Raw genomic sequence first — 12,012 nt, 5'->3', positions numbered from 1 at the left:
GTCAATCAGCTTTCTGAATTGCCCTAGAGGCACCAGAACAAACACATTCATCAGTATTAAGGTCCTCAATCAGCTTTCTGAATTGCCCTAGAGGCACTAGAAAATTGATTTAAGAACATTTTAAAGATTGTTCTACAAATAAGGTGCAAGAAACCTAAACGTTGATTTACCTCGGTAGAGACTAAAGGAATTTCTGGAGTTAATGTGGTAATTCATGTCGAAAGTATAGTAATGATGTTAGGTACAGTGGGACTTTTTGTAAAAGGGCTTTAGAAATGAAAACATAGCATCAAAGAGGGCCAACCAACTTTCTGGTAGAGAATGCAGTGATGAGTACTAAAATTGTTGCCTGTAATGAAGCACAGTGTGCTATGATAACCTGCATCTACCGGCTTTAATGAAGTGGCAGCTGTGTTCATATACTGTAGATGATGTCGCTATTGTCTAGGACCGATAGGAACGTCGACTGAATAATCTGATTTCTACTATTTAGCAAGAGGTAGAAGAAGAACTCATCAATACTCATCAAAACTTTTTATCTATCCAGATGGACACCATCCAAAGTACATATGCTTAAAACATCAATGTGCTTTAGAGAACAAAATATACTTTACCTGCATTCAATATCAATTTCAGGTCAATAAAGTTTTTCTGTAATACAACGAAGACAAACTAGTTCAGATAGAGCCTGGCCAACCGTGGGGGCAATAGCATACACAACAGTATCATCGGCATAAAAGTGCAGGTTACAATTTTTTTTACAGACATATCAATATTATTAATGTAAACAGTAAAAAGTACAGGACCCTGAATCAACCCCTGCGGGACACCTTTTGTAATAGCCAGGAATCCTGATTTAACACAATCAGTAGAAATACATTGAGTTCTATAAAGCAAGTCATTTTTAAACCAGTTACCTGCAGCCTGGTCTAGGCCCATTGAGGAAAGCCTCTGAATTAACAGTGAGTGATCAACACTATCGAAAGCCTTTGACAGATCAATGAAGAGGGCAGCACAATAATGCCTTTTATTCATAGAGTTAACCATGTTGTTTATAACTAGGGATGCAGCAGATATAGTGCTATCAACTGGTCTAAAACCTGACTGAAATACATTTGGAATAAATTTCAAAGATAAGAACGATCTTAGCTGAGAATTAATCAAGGATCCTAATATTTTAGCTAGGCATAATTATGTAGGTCACAAGGCTCACCACCTTTGTGAAGGGGGAATACATGGGCCACCTTCCAAACCTTGGGGATAGTACCAGATATAATCGTCAGGTTAAAAATATGGGTTCATGATTCAGCAATCAGGGGTCAGAGAGCTGCAGCAAAAATGGATCAAGCATATCAGCTCCAGTGGATTTTTTACATCAATCTTAAGCAAGGCATCTAGCACATCACAGATAGTAAATTGCTGAAATGAAAACAAAGATTCACCAGAAGTTGACGGGTTAACCGTGGAGTCAGCTAGAGTCTTGCAGAGGAAAGAACAGTTGATTGACTGACCAGGGTCAACTACACCACCATTTATCTCAAATGTCAAGATAAAATAATTTTTTTAAGCATCACTTATCCCATTCTTCTCAGTTATGATGCCAGAGTCTGAAAGAACTTGCTTAGGCAGGGAAGAAGAGGAATTTGTACGCTTCAATGCATTTACTGTTTTTCAAAATTTAGAAGGATCACCAGCAGAGTCAGAGATAGAGCTTAAAAAGTATCTTGATTTTGTTTTTTTATTTGAGATAGTACATCTGTTTCTCCTTTGTCTGAAAGATTGCCAGTCCACTACCTAGTCAGTTTTCCTTGCTTTGGCCCAGGCCTGATTTCTCCTCTGGATTAGCTCAGGTAATTCCGAAGAAAACCAAGGGTTTGATCTATCTTTGACTCTGAATTGTTTAAAAGTGCATGTTTATCTGCCAGAGGAATACATATGCAGGATATATTTCCTAGAGCCAATTCAGGGTCAGGAATACATGAGACAGTGGCTAAATTACAGTAGAACATGTCATGCGAAAACCCTTGAGCAGAAAACCCTTTCAAATGTATCTTCGAAATGAAACAAGGATTAGTATTTTGCTGTTTCGTATCTCTAATACATACTATGGGATGATGATCAATGAGATCATATACAAATACTCCACTAGACAAATACAGTGCCTTGCGAAAGTATTCGGCCCCCTTGAACTTTGCGACCTTTTGCCACATTTCAGGCTTCAAACATAAAGATATAAAACTGTATTTTTTTGTGAAGAATCAACAACAAGTGGGACACAATCATGAAGTGGAACGACATTTATTGGATATTTCAAACTTTTTTAACAAATCAAAAACTGAAAAATTAGAAGCTCGAACTGTCACTATCACTATCTTAAAAAGGAAAATGTTGTAGTTGGGGATGGAAATCTGGAATTTTTGAAAAACCAAGATTCAGACATGGCAAGGACATCAGGGTTGGCGGAGTGTGCTAAAGCAGTGAGTAAAACAAACTTAAGGAAGAGGCTTCTGATGTTAACATGCATGAAACCAAGGCTTTTATGGTTACAGAAGTCAACAAATGAGAGCTCCTGGGGACACACAGGGCCGGGATAGCCAATCCAGATTCAAATCCCATAAAATGACCAACTCCAAGGACAGAAAATGTGTTAAACACTCAGATATAGCACCAATAGCATCCACCATGGCAGCAAGGGGGCGGTAAATCCCAGCAACAAATAAATGTGTATTCTGGTTTATTGACACTTCTACAACCAGGAGCTCAAATTTCTTGGTAACAGAAATATTTAAATATTGGGATGCCATGAAATTAGATTTGACATATATGGCCGCTCCTACCCCTTTGTGTAATCAATCTGTCACATAGAAATACATGTAATAATTTACTTTGATGTCTTCATCTGAGACAGAACCATTTAACCATTTTTCGGAGAGAACCAGTCCTGTACCAGTCCTGTACCCAAATGTCAAATGAATGAAAGTTTGGCTTCGAAAGGTTTTTTCGCCTGTTCACAGACAGCTGATGTGAGAGGAGGATAGAGCACGTAGATGCAAGAATAAATTCTACAATGACCAAAGGGATCGTGCTGTGGTTCTATGAAAGGGAACTGTGTTTGCGTGTGATCAGGGGTGTATTCATGCTACCGATTCTGTTGAAAAACGTTTCTTAAACATAACAAAACGGGGATAAACATACCTGAATTTGTCCAATAGACACTCTCGTTTGCAACTGTTGGACTATTGATTACACCCTAGATCAGCTAGATGCAGGCAAGAATGTGTAAGGCGGTATTGAATGTGTCAGTCTGTTACCTTTTTCTCAACTTTTGCCCCTACATTGCGAACTTTCATTCGTAGACTAGGTAGTAGCAACCTCATGATGGGTTAAGGGAACATCTGAGTATCATGTAGTAGCCTAAACCTATTGATGTTACATTGAGCTGGGTGAACGGAATATGAATGACAGTCATCCAATATGCTGAAAATATAAACAAGGCCATGCTCATAAAAAAAAATGACCGTCCTCCCTCATCTTGAACGGCACGACCGCCACTGAGAACTTCGTTCGGATTTCGTGTTGTTAAAATGCTTTCAGTTCCACTGTAAGTGAGAAATTAGTGAACCTGCATAGCAACCATTTTTGTTATGCATAGCAACCAATGCTTTTGCATGGTTGAAAGTATTTGGGTTTTAGTCCTTAGGATGAAATAGTATGAATTTAATTATCAAAACAACATGTACAACACATTACAGGCATCACGAGCATATGTCAATTAAGTGACAGTGCAGCTTTTGTGATTGGACAGTGAACATTCAAGGTGTTGTTCTTGATCCTGTTTCACAGTGGCTATTTTGGCACCGTGTATCTGGGGCTATCACCGAAATGTCCGTAACAATTACGTAGAACAAATACCCCATAGACAACACATTTATTCACATACCTAGGACAGACAATAACATTCACTGCAGTGTTAGTTGACTTATGGTTTCTCTCATGCTCCTACAACTGTCACGACTTCCGCCGAAGTCGACCCTTCTCCTTGTTCGGTGGTGTTCGGCGGTCGACGTCACCGGCTTTCTAGTCACTACCGATCCATTTTTCTGTTTTGTTTTGTTTTGTCTGATTACACACACACCTGTTTTACATTCCCTCATTACATTCCCTATTTAACTATCTGACATACATTTCTGTTCTGTCCATGATTGTTCATGTCGCGTTAGTGGTTGTGTTTGTGTTAGAGTTGTGTTGTATGTTCCTATTTGGAATTTTGCTTTATTCTTTGAGTAAACTCAGTTGGATTACTCTATACCTGTGTCCTGCGCCTGACTCCACTTTCACTCTGCACCCAATCGCTGACAACAACATAAAAGGATAATTATCAAAACTCAACAAAAATGTTGAACCTTCTAGTTTTGGACGGGGCGCACATGTTGAAAACAAGCTAGCTAACAGTGTACATGGCTAACAGGACGAGAGCTAGAATAACTAACGAGTTAGCATAAAAACTTGGTTAAAAAAACAAAATACACTTCACATTATGACAAACTACATGTTATTACATTGTACATTTGTTTCTACATATTCTATGACAGTTTGGACATAATCATATCAAAATAAAGTGGGATACGTTACCAACCCCTATGCTCCTTATTTCCCGCTGGCTGCCCCACCACCACAAAAAGCACTCAGCTGGGCTGAAACACCTGCATTTTGGAGCTGCCTTACTCAAGAAAGCAAAAAATAGGCCATGTTTGTATGGAGGCTTTATGAACTCAAAGATGTATTTATTTATTTTTACATTGTTTGCAAACTGATATGTTACTAGTTTTAGTTTTGTGTCGCGGGTCACTACTTCACAGGAGAGCCATTTGAACATAAACATGTTTTTTTTTATCAAAATGCGTTCTGCAACATGTGAACTTTCATGAACTTTCATGTGCCTTAATAACAGACTTTTATGCCATCTGTAAATATAAATAAAATGGTTAAATTACAAGCCTAGTTGGTTTAGCCACAGAAAAAGACAGCAATCTTGGTTGGCTGAGATAATGAGTGGGCTGGACATGCCGAGAGATGAGTTTGGATTGGTCTACAATATAGCAAGCTTCTGTTTATTTGAGCTGGTCAGTACTGTATGTGTAGGTAATTCTGTCTAACGCAGCTTTAACGAAGCTTAAGTGGGTTTAAACAATGCTGAATGGTTGTAGACAAGGAAGATCTCTCCAGTAGGTACCAACATTTTCAAAGGCCATTTTCTCAAAAGTGAAGTTACAAATTGATCAAGTTTCAAAGCAGAATTACTTTCTCATTGTTCCTCAAATGCAGTGTATGATCATATGTTACACGCAATAATGCCAAAATATCATGCAAAAAATGTGGGGCTGAAAACATGAATGACGGGTCACCACTGCTCAGCCCCGGGCTAAGGTGCAGTGTGAATCTGTCTATTATGTAGCTCACAAGCACTCTCATACTGGGATAAAGAAGTGGAGAAAAAGAGAGGAGAAAAGAGAGGGAGAGAGATAAAGAGAATGAGGGTGAGAAAGACAGTGACAGGAAGACAGAGGTAGAGAAAGGGAAAGACAGAGTGTTCTCAGTCTGAAGAGGCCCGGGGTGAGACCAGCATCTGTGGTTCAGGTATCTGAGGGGGTTGATCGATTTACCAGACGATCAATCAGCGGACATGGACTCAGAGATTTCAGGCAGGTCAATCTCTCACCAGCCCACACACACACACATACACACACACACTGAGTGAGACAGGTCAATCACTCACCAACCCACCCAGCAGACATCTGCTGATTTGTAGGAACGACAAGGCTTTTCTTACAGGCCAAAGGGAATCATACACCCAACACCCCCACAATTTTACATTTACATGATAGCGTTTTAGGAGACGCTCTTATCCAGTGCAACTTACATGAGCAATTAGGGTTAAGTGTCTTGTTCAAGGGCACATCGACAGATTTTTCACCTAGTCGGCTCAGGGATTCAAACCAGCGACCTTTCGGTTACTGGCCAAACGCCTTAGGCTTCCTGCGGCCCAAATTCCACAAAAGTACGGATAACGCTAATATTTTATTAGTTGAGAAGATTAAGGTTCACATTTAATGATGCAATGAGAGTGTGAAAAACAAAACAGTAAGATGTGACAGCAGCATTCTTCCATCAGTGTGTCAGTAAAGGGAAGCGAGATGAGAAGACCAGTAGCTCAATATTCCCACAGGAGCTTCCACGCATCCTCATCAACTCAAAGCCCATGTGTTATTGAAAGCTGCACAGAGACAGTGAAGAGAGAGAAAGCGAGAGAGAGAGAGAGAGAGAGAGCAAGAGCGAGAAAGAAAGAAAGAAAGAAAGAGAGGATTATATAGTTTCTAAGATATGAAAGATATGTGTTATTTAAATGACTTAAGAAAATAATGAAGTAAAGAAAGGAAAATACATCACATTTCAACTCACATCACTGTGAGTATTATATACATGTTCAAAGTTGCATGACGGGGCTGGGTAGATTTCAAAAGAATTCAAATGCAGGGTTCAGTTGGAGTTGAAATGACTATACAACAACGCTGCAGCAGCTTGCCAGTCTTTGTGGCTGTGTGTTAAAGATGCTGTGGAAGTCACAATCAAACAACAACATATGGAGACGTGTCTATAATGTTTATATGTACATACCACTCAGAGTTTCAAGCAACGTCTCATGTGGAACAATGGAAGTAAATATTTATATATAGTAGTTTGCACATACAAAAGAAGGAAATCATTTCCTCGCTAGTAGTTATTTATTTTTGTTATATTTAGAAGGGGTATTTTGGTGCTATTGTTGTCATGCTGAGTTGGACTGAAAGGACAGAAAGGTAATCTTTTTGTGATGGAGGGCATACTGATGGAAGACAAGGTGTTATGAAAAGCCTTTTCTCCCACTAGTGAACTCATTTCACCCAGATGACTTCATTAAAAATAAATCTATTAGCTTTTACATGATGGACTGCTTGAATCCAGGAACATTCATCAACTAAGTCAACTCTTGGCTCTGCTGATTCTTGATTGGCTTAAGGAACACACACACACACACACACACACACACACGCGCATACACACACACTGCACACTGCACACACGCACACACACACACACACACACACACACACACACACACACACTGCACACACATGCAAACACACACACACACACACACACTGATTGGCCAGGTAGCTATATCAGTCAGTGTGCTCCCTCACTCTAACCATGGTGCTGGTAGAGTAACTTCATATCAATCATAAGCTCATTATGTGTGTTCCATACTGGTAATGTATCATTCTTTGTAATTACTGTGTGTGGATATGGATGTGTGTGATACCTCCTTTCAGCAGCTCATCTAACACTCCATTTATCCCCTGGCATACACCACCAGCCAGCCTCTCACACTCTTAACAAAAGTTCAAATCAGGCGACATTCTATTTCATCTTACTACAGTCTATTTACTTCAACTCTTTTCCTTATTTCAGGTCAAATGGTGAGTATTATTTTCAGAGAGGTACAGTATGATGTTTAAATAGTTTTGATCTTCCAGCATCGTCTGAGATTCCTAAAGATTGTAAAGCGGCCGCAGTCATCCCCCTCTTTAAAGGGGAGACACTCTAGACCCAAAATGTTACAGACCTACATCCATCCAGCCCTGCCTTTCTAAAGTCTTCGAAACCCAAGTGAACAAACATATCCCCGACAATTTCCAATCCCACCCTAACTTCTCCAATATGCAATCCGGTTTCCAAGCTGGTCACAGGTGCACCTCAGCCATGCTCAAGGTTCGAAACGATACCTTCGATAAAAAAAAGTACTGTGCAGCCGTCTTTATCAACCTGGCCAAGGCTTTCGACTCTGTCATTCATCATATTCTTATCGGCAGACTCAACAGCCTTGGTTTCTCAAATGACTGCCTCGCCTGTTTCACCAACTACTTCTCAGATATAGTTAGTTATAGTGAAATCGGAGGGCCTTTTTTCGAACCTCTGGCAGTCTCTAGGGGGGTGCCACAGGGTTCAATTCTTGGGCCGACTTTTTTCTCTGTATGTATTAATGATGTCACTCTTTTTCTGCTCTTTTACACACCAGTATTTCTACTTCACATGCTTATCTGCACATCTATCACTCCAGTGTTTAATTGCTAAATTGTTATTATTTTGCCACTATGGCCTATTTATTGCCTTACCTCCTTACTTCATTTGCACACAGTGTATACAGATTGTCTATTGTGTTATTGACTGTATATTTGTTTATCCTATGTGTAACTCTGTGTTGTTGTTTTTGTCGCACTGCTTTGCTTTATCTTGGCCAGGTCGCAGTTGTAAATGAGAACTTGTTCTCAACTGGCCTACCTGGTTAAATAAAGGTGAAATCAAAAAAAATCATGTTGGTGGAAGAGCCAAAAGAAGTCACAGCTTTTTAAAGCCAAGTCAAACAACCCCATGAGAAAGGAAGCAAAATACCTTAATTACCTCATTGATTACCATGTTAACACACACACACACACGCACCCACACATGCACGCACACATGTGCACACATACACACACACACACACACACACACACACACACACACACACACACACACACGATCCATTGATACTGACCTCATCAACACACAATTAAAGCCCAGGCAGAGGTGATCCATCATAAGAGCTCAGACAGGCTCATCTGTTTCCCTTAATGCTGTAACACAAAGAGCAGACCCAGTCAATATGGTTAGCCATGTGGAACTCTAGTCGCCTTCTGAGAATCAATAATGTGTTGTATGAGTACAGGGAAGCTCTGATGATGAGGATATTTACAAAGGCAAACAGAGCTCTGCGGCAGAGCAGCGTAGCAGGACACCTAATCCCAGTGAGAGAGAACCTTTGAGTCCTGTATTTCTGTACTTTCTATATACTGTAAGCCCAGGCAAGTTTCTAATTTGGTTGAACTACTTGGTGGTTCCCTGGGGCCTACTGTATTCTAGATTGGGTGAAATAATTTATGGTGGTCGACTCCAAGAAGGTTTCTGGGATTTTTCTGGGATAAAAAAAAAAATCAGCTACAGATTCACACCCCGGACATTCAACTGGGCATTCATTAAAACAGTCGTAACGAGTCGTGACTAAAATCCCACTGGGCTTTTTAGACCTACATGCTTAAGGTCATCTATAGTATCAGTCAAACGTTTTGGCACACCTACTCATTCAAGGGTTTTTCATTATTTGACTATGTTCTACATAGGTGCTTCGACAAAGTACTGAGAAAATGGTCTGAAAACGTATGTAAATGTGATTTAAAAATATATATTTTTATACACATAAATCTAAAAACCTGTTTTGCTTTGTCATTATGGGATAATGTGTGTAGATTGATGAGGAAAAAAACGATTTAATCAATTTTAGAACAAGACTGTAACATAACAAAATGTGGAAAAAGTAAAGGGGTCTTTTCTCAATATAAAAACAACACCAGTAAACAATGTATGAGGTTAATGATTATTCTAGATTTTGTACATGCCTTGTGCTGACATGAAATTGTTTAGTGCACATCCAACCCTTGTAATCTAAGTGGTGAAATTTATGGAAGCAGGAGATGATGGATCCTTAGCTTAAACATACACACAACTACCAAGTTCAATGCCAGATACTCTTCTCCCAGAAGGTCTGAGTGGCACTTGGAGGTGCCACTGTGATAATGAAGATGGTTTGCCTTCAGACTACCACAACAACTACATTGTCTATGCAAAATGTGTTTAAATTGTAAAAAAAAGAAAGAATAGTCAGTCAATAAAACATACATTCTATTCAATGGGGCAAGGCAAAGCACTGATGACACAAAAGTAACTGAATGTAATCAGATTACGTTACTTAGTTTGGGTAATCCAACCGTTACGTTACTGATTACCATTTTGGACAGGTAACTGTAAAGGATTACATTTAGAAAGTAACATACCCAACCTTGCCACCAGCAGACGTCACACGTCAACTGGCAATACTATTCTGTATAGGCAATACTGTTCTGTATAGGCAATACTATTCTGTATAGGTAATACTGTTCTGTATAGGTAATACTGTTCTGTATAGGTAATACTATTCTGTATAGGCAATACTGTTCTGTATAGGCAATACTATTCTGTATAGGTAATACTGTTCTGTATAGGCAATACTATTCTGTATAGGCAATACTATTCTGTATAGGCAATACTATTCTGTATAGGCAATACTATTCTGTATAGGCAATACTATTCTGTATAGGCAATACTATTCTGTATAGGCAATACTATTCTGTATAGGCAATACTATTCTGTATAGGCAATACTATTCTGTATAGGTAATACTGTTCTGTATAGGTAATACTGTTCTGTATAGGTAATACTATTCTGTATATGTAATACTGTTCTGTATAGGTAATACTGTTCTGTATAGGTAATACTGTTCTGTATAGGTAATACAATTATGTACTAGGGACTGGCAGGTTAGGATCTGCCTTTTTTTGAGGACCACCGAAATGACAACATTTAGGGGACAATCTGTACATGCTCAAAGCCAGAGGGACTGGTCAATATCATGTAAAGAGAACTTGATAAACAATTACATCATGGTTGGAAAAAATGACTAATTGTCTTGACATCTTGGGAGTTGCCTTTTGCTTCAGGAGGTGTTTTCAGATACCAGACATTGTAAACAAATGAGTCTGAAAGTAATGCTATTAATGTAGGAAGGCCAGGTGTATTAATAAACTCTACCAGTCAGTGTGGTGACTGTCCTCTGTGTGGTGGAGGAGTGTGTCTGTGTTAGGTGACTGACCTGTGTGGGTGGAGGAGTGTGTCTGTGTTAGGTGACTGACCTCTGTGGGTGGAGGAGTGTGTCTGTGTTAGGTGACTGTCCTCTGTGGGTGGAGGAGTGTGTCTGTGTTAGGTGACTGTCCTCTGTGGGTGGAGGAGTGTGTCTGTGTTAGGTGACTGACCTCTGTGAGTGGAGGAGTGTGTCTGTGTTAGGTGGGTGACTGTCCTCTGTGGGTGGAGGAGTGTGACTGTGCTAGGTGACTGACCTCTGTGGGTGGAGGAGTGTGTCTGTGTTAGGTGACTGACCTCTGTGGGTAGAGGAGTGTGTCTGTGTTAGGTGGGTGACTGTCCTCTGTGGGTGGAGGAGTGTGTCTGTGTTAGGTGACTGACCTCTGTGGGTGGAGGAGTGTCTGTGTTAGGTGGCTGCCCTCTGTGGGTGGAAGAGTGTGTCTGTGTTAGGTGGGTGACTGTCCTCTGTGGGTGTGTCTGTGTTAGGTGACTGACCTCTGTGGGTGGAGGAGTGTGTCTGTGTTAGGTGGGTGACTGTCCTCCGTGGGTGGAGGAGTGTGTCTGTGTTAGGTGACTGCCCTCTGTGGGTGGAGGAGTGTGTCTGTGTTAGGTGACTGACCTCTGTGAGTGGAGGAGTGTGTCTGTGTTAGGTGGGTGACTGTCCTCTGTGGGTGGAGGAGTGTGTCTGTGCTAGGTGACTGACCTCTGTGGGTGGAGGAGTGTGTCTGTGTTAGGTGACTGACCTCTGTGAGTGGAGGAGTGTGTCTGTGTTAGGTGGGTGACTGTCCTCTGTGGGTGGAGGAGTGTGTCTGTGCTAGGTGACTGACCTCTGTGGGTAGAGGAGTGTGTCTGTGTTAGGTGGGTGACTGTCCTCTGTGGGTGGAGGAGTGTGTCTGTGTTAGGTGACTGACCTCTGTGGGTGGAGGAGTGTCTGTGTTAGGTGGCTGCCCTCTGTGGGTGGAAGAGTGTGTCTGTGTTAGGTGGGTGACTGTCCTCTGTGGGTGTGTCTGTGTTAGGTGACTGACCTCTGTGGGTGGAGGAGTGTGTCTGTGTTAGGTGGGTGACTGTCCTCCGTGGGTGGAGGAGTGTGTCTGTGTTAGGTGACTGCCCTCTGTGGGTGGAGGAGTGTGTCTGTGTTAGGTGACTGCCCTCTGTGGGTGGAGGAGTGTGTCTGTGTTAGGTGACTGACCTCTGTGAGTGGAG

The sequence above is a fragment of the Oncorhynchus mykiss genome, chromosome 22 (genome assembly GCF_013265735.2).
Source record: "Oncorhynchus mykiss isolate Arlee chromosome 22, USDA_OmykA_1.1, whole genome shotgun sequence".
Classification (NCBI taxonomy): domain Eukaryota; kingdom Metazoa; phylum Chordata; class Actinopteri; order Salmoniformes; family Salmonidae; genus Oncorhynchus; species Oncorhynchus mykiss.
This window is presented reverse-complemented; position numbering follows the sequence as displayed.